At 40.5% G+C, this 7,495-nt stretch overlaps 1 protein-coding gene across 1 annotated transcript in view; it reads left to right on the forward strand.

The window, feature by feature from the left end:
* Nucleotides 1-771: 771 nt before the first annotated feature.
* Nucleotides 772-7,495, forward strand: part of LOC101858383 (titin homolog) — a 56,386-nt gene continuing 49,662 nt past the window's right edge. The window contains exons 1-2 of the mRNA XM_005091167.3: nt 772-962; nt 1,904-2,181. The gene's annotated coding sequence lies outside the window, so the exon portion shown is untranslated. The remainder of the gene's footprint in view (nt 963-1,903; nt 2,182-7,495) is intronic.

Raw genomic sequence — 7,495 nt, forward strand, 5'->3', positions numbered from 1 at the left:
AAGAGAGACACACGTAAACACGTACATAGTGCGACAATGCTTGTTGTGTATCGTCGTCTCCCCCACCTCCCTCCACCCCCCACCCCCACCGCTCTGCGTTTGCCTCTGTTTTACCTCTAACCACTGAGCCAAGAGCTCCGCCTACTGAATGAGAAACGGGGGGTGTCAATACAACCGGGTATGTTCTACTTATTTTTGTTATTGTTCCTTTTGATTTCACGGTTGTTGGTTTTTTTTTTTGCGTTAGGTTTAAAACAATGCCTGCTTTGTTTTGTTATGTTGGTGCTTTATTTTGTTTTTGTTTTTGTTTGTTTGCCCAACACTTACATTATTGTCAGAAAGACGATAAGCTTTTCTTCACCTCGTGAAAACAAACACCTGTATTATACAAATATATCTAGCAGAGGGTTATGATCGTGTAAGACGAAAAACTATACATTATTGTACAACAATCGTTTCGTGTAGAACCCTCCAGATGCTTCCCCTCGGAACAGCAGCAGCCAGCGCTCGCGTCTCGCTTCGCTTGCTCGTCGTCTCACTGAATAATGGCGCCGTCCACTCGGGAGGTTTTCCCTACCTGTGGGCAACCCCCAGCGCCTCCCACCTACCTCCTCCTCCTCCTCCTCCGCGCCCGCCCCGTGGCCCAAAACCCTGGGCCTATCTCCACCAAACGCAAGGTGACTCCAGCAGAAGATCCTGCGACATTAACGGTCTCATCTTGCTGGACTATCTACTGCCCCTGTGCTTCCTCTCAATGATCAGGACGTAAGGATATATATTATTATACTACAGTGTGTACATTTTTTTTCTTCTTTTTGGCTTTGACCTTTTCTTGGGAGGAGGAGAAATTTCTGTACCTGCAGACAGGTTGGATAAGCAACAGTGGAAGGAATACTTGTAAAGTTCACTTAGAGGAGGTTGTTTTTGTTTGTGAAACCTTTGATTAATGTTGATTAAACGTGGTGAGTTTTTGTTTTAAGACTACCATTTTTCGAAGTAGGTGGAACATACACACGTTACTTCGATTTTAAACCAACCGCTTCCTACTGAATCAAATTAATATCTACCCGAACAGCTTTTATATTCCTCGTTGTATTCTAGGGTCCTTGAAAGTGGCAAATTTCTTTCAGTTTAAGCATTCATAAACTCATCAGGGCTAGGAGTATGCACGGCTGATGCGATAGTTAAGCCGTTGGGTTTGGCATGTAAGCTTTTTCTGTCGTCGCTTTTTAGTGATGGAACGTGCGCACACTCCCAGAGTTTACCTAAGCTCTCAGAGTTTAGCGCAAAGTTGACACCGCAAGAATAATTGGTACTCACTTAGCATCTTTCGTTTTTTTTGTTTTTTGTTTACTGCTGTTATATTCTCTATCTCTATGCCAAGCTCATTTTAAGAAAACTTGCCTGTTCCATTAAATTGTCACTAAACGCCTCTAATGGTTATATTGGTTATCGCCGATTAAAACAATTCTTATAAATACTTACGATCATCTTGAAAACTCAAATTTCAATCGTTTTATTTTTGTTTTGTAAGTGGAGCGGTTGATATTTTGTCCGGTACTGTCAATACTAGATCTATTCCATGGAATGGTTTTTTCTCTGTTGAACAGATTGTAACTTTGTATGTTATAACAGCCTTTCAGTAGAGTTGGTATTCCTACTTCGGTGAAAAGATGCTTATAAAAATAACATAACATTATACAAAGAAAGCTTCTTGAAAAGTCTGGAAAAGCTGTGCTGCGTGAGAAAATAATATAAAAAATTATGTTTTTTTCTAATTCAAAATTTAGGGTCTAGTAAGAACCACTGTCATTATTCAAATAACGAATGAGCCTGAGTATTTATTCCTCAATATTCTAGATATAGCCATTCGGGTTTTCTCCTCTCGGTTTTGGTTTAGCAGAAAGTTATTCAGTGAGGAGAATGTTTAGTTCCCCACTTCAACTTCCATTTTGACATTACTGCTAACCTCCACCCTCCAAGGATTACCACTAATGATATCAGTTTGATAAGGGAGACAGAAACCCACCAAGTGTTTTTTCCATCACACTCAAAAGCTGTGGATACTTTATTTCAAAGTCCAAGGAGGCTGGATATCCCTCTGTTGACGATTTATAATCTAATCACGCCGCAAAGAGGATTGTTCTTGGGAGATCGCTCCGATAGATCCAGCTCCGAGAGGTATGTGTCCCTGAATGCGTTATCTTTGTTTAATTTCGGATAAAGGGTTAACAGAATTATGTTAATATTTTTTGCCCACAGGATGAAGTCAAGTTAAGCCTTTAATGTTGCTCAGACGAATTTCGTCTTTGGAATCAGTGTATTGTCTGCCAAAGTGTGTTTGTTTCTGTTGTTTGCTTTTGATATTTTACTTATGCTGTAACCTGCATTGTTTAGACAATGGCGTCCCTTAGCTCAGAAAATATTATTATTATTTTTATACAGGATTGTGAAGCGGTGGCACTAGTTTAAATCCCTCAAATATGGGCTGTTTATGAAATGACAAAGGTTTTTCTTGTTTGGCTCAGTCCTGTCGGAAATGGTCTTTAAATCTGAGAGCTTTGCCTCTCGGATAACTGACGTGCCTCTTTGACAGGGTCATTAAACCCTCACAATAGCATACCAAATCACATTGTCAAAGCAAACCATGCCGTACTATTTCATACAGCACCATTGTGGACCTTCTTAGAACGTTCATTCCGAACAATTTACTCAACACAAGCAGAAGAAACCTAATAGGCAGAGAGACACAGAGACAGAGAGAAAGAGGGAGAGAGAAAGAGGGAGAGAGAGAGAGAGAGAGAGAGAGAGAGAGAGAGAGAGAGAGAGAGAGAGACAGAGGTGTCAATAACAGAGTTGCGATCTATACCAAGTGACTTTTTATGTTTGTGTTGATTCTGGCCAACTGGCACAATGGCAATGGTCTATGTTACTGCGAGCATCCGTACAACTCCAACATCTTGGTATTAGTGTCACCACATGTACATATTATGTATTTGGTCCAGCTTCCCCTACCACACATTGAACTGTTGCTTCATAGCTCACCATTATGTGTGTATGCATGTGTGTGTGTGTGTGTGTGTGTGTGTGTGTGTGTGTGTGTGTGTGTGTGTGTGAAACGCGTGCACGTGTCTAGACAATAAATATTAATTTCAGATCATACCTGTGTCAAGGGATTACGAATACTTTACAAAAAACAATGTTTCAGATTCGTCTGCTCCTTTCAAGGAACCTAAATTGACCCGCCTGTAGTGTTCCCGCTGCTTATATGACCCATGTTTCAGAATATACAAAGACGCAACTGTGTGTAAACATCAAGGACCGAAAAGCAACGCAACACAAATGCAAAGCATTATAATATTATAATTATATCAGCAAAGTTTTGGAAAAAGCCGTTCTCGTTCCTCTTTTCGAGAGGTAGCTTTAACTTAGAACGAATGTTTGGCTGTGGTGTTTATCTACTCCGCACAATACCCTCCCCTGACAGAGAACGACGAAGTCTGTGACCTCAACAACAACAGCGTTTGCTAAACCTTATAACAGCCACTTTTTCAGTAAACTCAGTAAACAGCCAGTGGTCTCCTCTCTTTGTCTACCTCTTTCAGGTCGTACGTGTACTTCAGAAACCTTAAATCACATGCTACAAAGACCACAGTTGGACTTTACTACATACATAAGACAGCGTATTCTCCAAGTCGCAGTTCATCATATCTGAATAGGCTTTTTTCTCCCTCCCCATCAAAATGACTTGGGGACTGGTAGCTGTCGGGGTTAGATTGTTTGCCTTGGCGACCCGAAGCAGGGCTCTAACTGGCGGTCTGTCGCCTCGTACCGTTCTGTCGGTAGCACCACGCGAGGCAGTCGTTTTGAATCACTTGGGGACGTATTGTCAGTCTTACAAGTTCGTGGGGACATTGCACTATCTTAGTGTGGATCTATTCACCTACTTCGTACGAAATAAAAATAAAAACCGCGCTTTTATTCAACTGAAAGCTCAGGGTTCAGCGAGTTTAAGACGTGCTATTCCTTGTCATATATGGCGTGAGTTGGTCTTATTTTTGGAATTTGGTTTTTGTTTCAAGACTGCTTTCCACTTTCGATTCAGTCTTGTTTCAAAAGTCACGTTAAATTGTTATATTTTACCTCTTAAGAAATTTCAAAATGCTTTTTTTTCTCCCTATCTACCTGCCCTTGAACGGGGGTAACTTAATTCTAGCTCTGCTTCATTTTATGTAAACAAGGATATACTTCAGCATGCACTTTTACCTTCCTCTTTTTTTCTCCATAGTCTGTGCACACTGAGAGTCTGTTCACCATAATGATAATAATAATGTTCATAGGAGAGTGGTCAGCCTCCGTTTGGACGTAGTGCATTGTACGGGTCTAACACCCAATGTATCCCAGTAAGGTCAAGCAAAAGTCGATGCGCCCAATTTGACGCACATCCCCAATAGGACTGAGTTATGTGAACCCATAAATCAGTCAGATAAATGGTGTCTTGGCCTATTTTTTATTTTTTATAGTACAATATATATTACTACCCTGCCATCTTGTATACCCGAGCCCGGTCCAAAGCCCTGGACCCCGAAACTGTTTCTTTGAGGATGGTCTTTTCGAGGTCAGCAATCTCGTGACCTTGTCATGCTATTATCCTAAATTCCTTCTCTGATGTCTCCTTTCTTCACGAAGCCTGGCCATGGTGTTCTGTCGTGCCGCGAGCCTGTTTACACCCCCCCCCCCCAATCATCCCATGCATAAAAAGCACATTACATTACGCATGTAAAAATAATCACCATCGTCTCTTTTGCATACGTGAAACCGCGTCCCGACTCTGCACACAAATAATTTTCGTCTATGCTCTTTACCAGCGGGTGGAAACCGCATTGTTAGTGTCTGAAGTGTCATGTAAATGCAAGATTCCCGTGTCTAGTTCTATCTGAGAACATCAGAACAAGTCCATTAGCTCTGTAATGAGCCGTATCCACTCGGGGTTCCATAGACCAACGGAGGACCACAGTAAAAGTATTATAATTGAGTAGTTCTTTGCTCAGCATAATATGTGAAGCGTGCTGACAAAATGAGTAGTTTCTCGGATTCAAACCTTATGGAAATAGATACACATCAGGCTTATAGGTGAACATTTTACAATTAATAAGTATGAAATAATAAAAGGCATGTTATAGTTAAAGAATATAAAGCACCAGAAAAATTCAACAAATTTGACCACAGTGTCGATATTTGGCCGATGTCTCCATTTGTGGATTGTGAGAAGTAACTCATTTTGTCAGCACGCCTCACATATATCAAACTTTCTTTAACCCCCCCCCTCTCTCTCTCTCTCTCCATCTCTCTCTCTCTCTCTCTCTCTCTCTCTCTCTCTCTCTCTCTCTCTCTCTCTCTCTGGGAGGGTGGGAGGGGGGGGGCGGTGTAGTGAAAGGGGGATAGGGAAATCTTTTACTTGACGATAATTGAATATGTATTTATTGAAAATGGTCGACTAATCACAATCACATCAGGAAATGCAAAAATTTCCCTTTCCCTGGTAGTAGACATTAGCCACTTTAATGGTGTGGTCTTACCCGCCCCCCCCTCCCCGTCCCTCTCCTCCCCCTCTTGTTTACGTTTCTTTTAAGTTTTGTAAGTTTAAGTGATAGGCCAAGACACCATTTATCTGACTGATTTATGGGTTCACATAACTCAGTCCTATTGGGGATGGGCGTCAAATTGGGCGCATCGACTTTTGCTTGTCCATCTCTAACAAGACTGAACGGTGACTCCAAACAATTCAAGTTGAAGAATTTATCGTTGGAGATTTCAATCGTGTTATTCCACGTCCATTTCCAGTTTGGTTCCAATGGAGCCATCGTTACTGCCTAGTAAGTTTTTTTTTTGGTTTTTTGTTTTGTTTTGATTTGTTTTAAATCCCAATTAATGCAGTCCGTATGGCATTGTTACCCACTGGATGTAACCTCCTCCTTCGTCGGTGTTTTGTTGTTGTTGTTGTTGTTGTTGTTTTGTGGGGGGGTTTTCTGTGGTTTTTCCCATAAAACGTCTTATAACAGAGAAGGTGGCGAAAGCTCAGGATAGTAGGAACTTGAATTTTCTCACTTTTTGTTTAAATAGACGCCGATCATATTAATAATTAGTTTTGAGTTTTTGGGTTGTTTTGTTACATTGATTTCAGTAGCCTTTTTGCACGATTAGGGTGTGGGCTGAAGGGACCAGCCTTAGTGTATGCCGTCCAATTGTTTTTGGGCATGATGGTCAGTGGTCATGCTGATGTCTCCCATTTCTCGCTGGTCTCTAATGTTTAAAATGTGTCAGAAACATTTCCTTCTTGTGTATTCCTTTGTGCTCCGTTCTTTGCTATCCACAGCACTCAATGGATGGTATCCTGTTCTTATTTACAGCTGGTTTGAGTAATTGTTTTGTTTTTCTTTCTGCCAACAATTATAATATGACTGTTATCGTACAGTAGATTTTTAAAAAAATTCATCATCTGTTTTGTTATGTCCCTAAAACTGCCTAATCCGTTATTTTGCTCGCATTTTTCTGAAAATATGTCATGTTTTTATTTATTCCCAACTGCTAATGACCATGAACGTGACGATATTTTTTTTTTGTGTAACGTAAACGAAACACACCCTGTCTCTTTTTTTTAGACTGTGGAGAGAAAGAAAAGAAAAGAACAGACAGGGTCAGTCGTTGGTATGCGCATTGTCTCAGAAATGACAAGACACAAATAGAGCCGATATCGGATTTTGAAGGGGGCTTTATTTTGACACTGGTCCAATTTCAGCCAATCGATAAGGAACCAGTGTCGCCCAAATAGGTGTCTGGGACATTTATAGCAACGTTATACTTATTATAGAACATTCTTGCCCTGCGATCCCTGTCTCACACTGTTTGCTGATCGATATCACACCTTCTCAAAACCTATTGTTTAAGGGAGGGTTGTATATCATTCAAGTTTATTGCCATTCAGATTTAAATTTGAGGCGTGCTGACAAAATGAGTTACTTCTCACAATCCACAAATGAGACATCGGCCAAATATCGACACTGTGGTCAAATCTGTTGAATTTTTCTGGTGCTATTTACTATAACATGCCTTTTATTATTTCATACTTATTAATTGTAAAATTTTCACCTATAAGCCTGATGTGTATCTATTTCCATAAGGTTTGAATTCGAGAAGTAACTCATTTTGTCAGCACGCTTCACAAATGTTTGGTCCACTCGAAAGCACTGCTTCATATAAACTGGGATTCTGTATTTTGGTATAATTGCGCAAATGTCTGTTTATTAATAACGTAGATGTCGCTGTTTTACACCTCCACTGACTCAATTTCGGTCATTTAGAAGACAGGTTCCTTCAACTATGCAAAGAAACAGGGGGATGAACGGCACATGGACAGAAAGGAAGAAGAAGAAGAAGAGAAAAAGAAGAAGAAGAAGAAGAAGAAGAAGAAGAAGAAGAAGAAGAAGAAGAAGAA

The sequence above is a fragment of the Aplysia californica genome, unplaced genomic scaffold (genome assembly GCF_000002075.1).
Source record: "Aplysia californica isolate F4 #8 unplaced genomic scaffold, AplCal3.0 scaffold00026, whole genome shotgun sequence".
NCBI lineage: Eukaryota > Metazoa > Mollusca > Gastropoda > Aplysiida > Aplysiidae > Aplysia > Aplysia californica.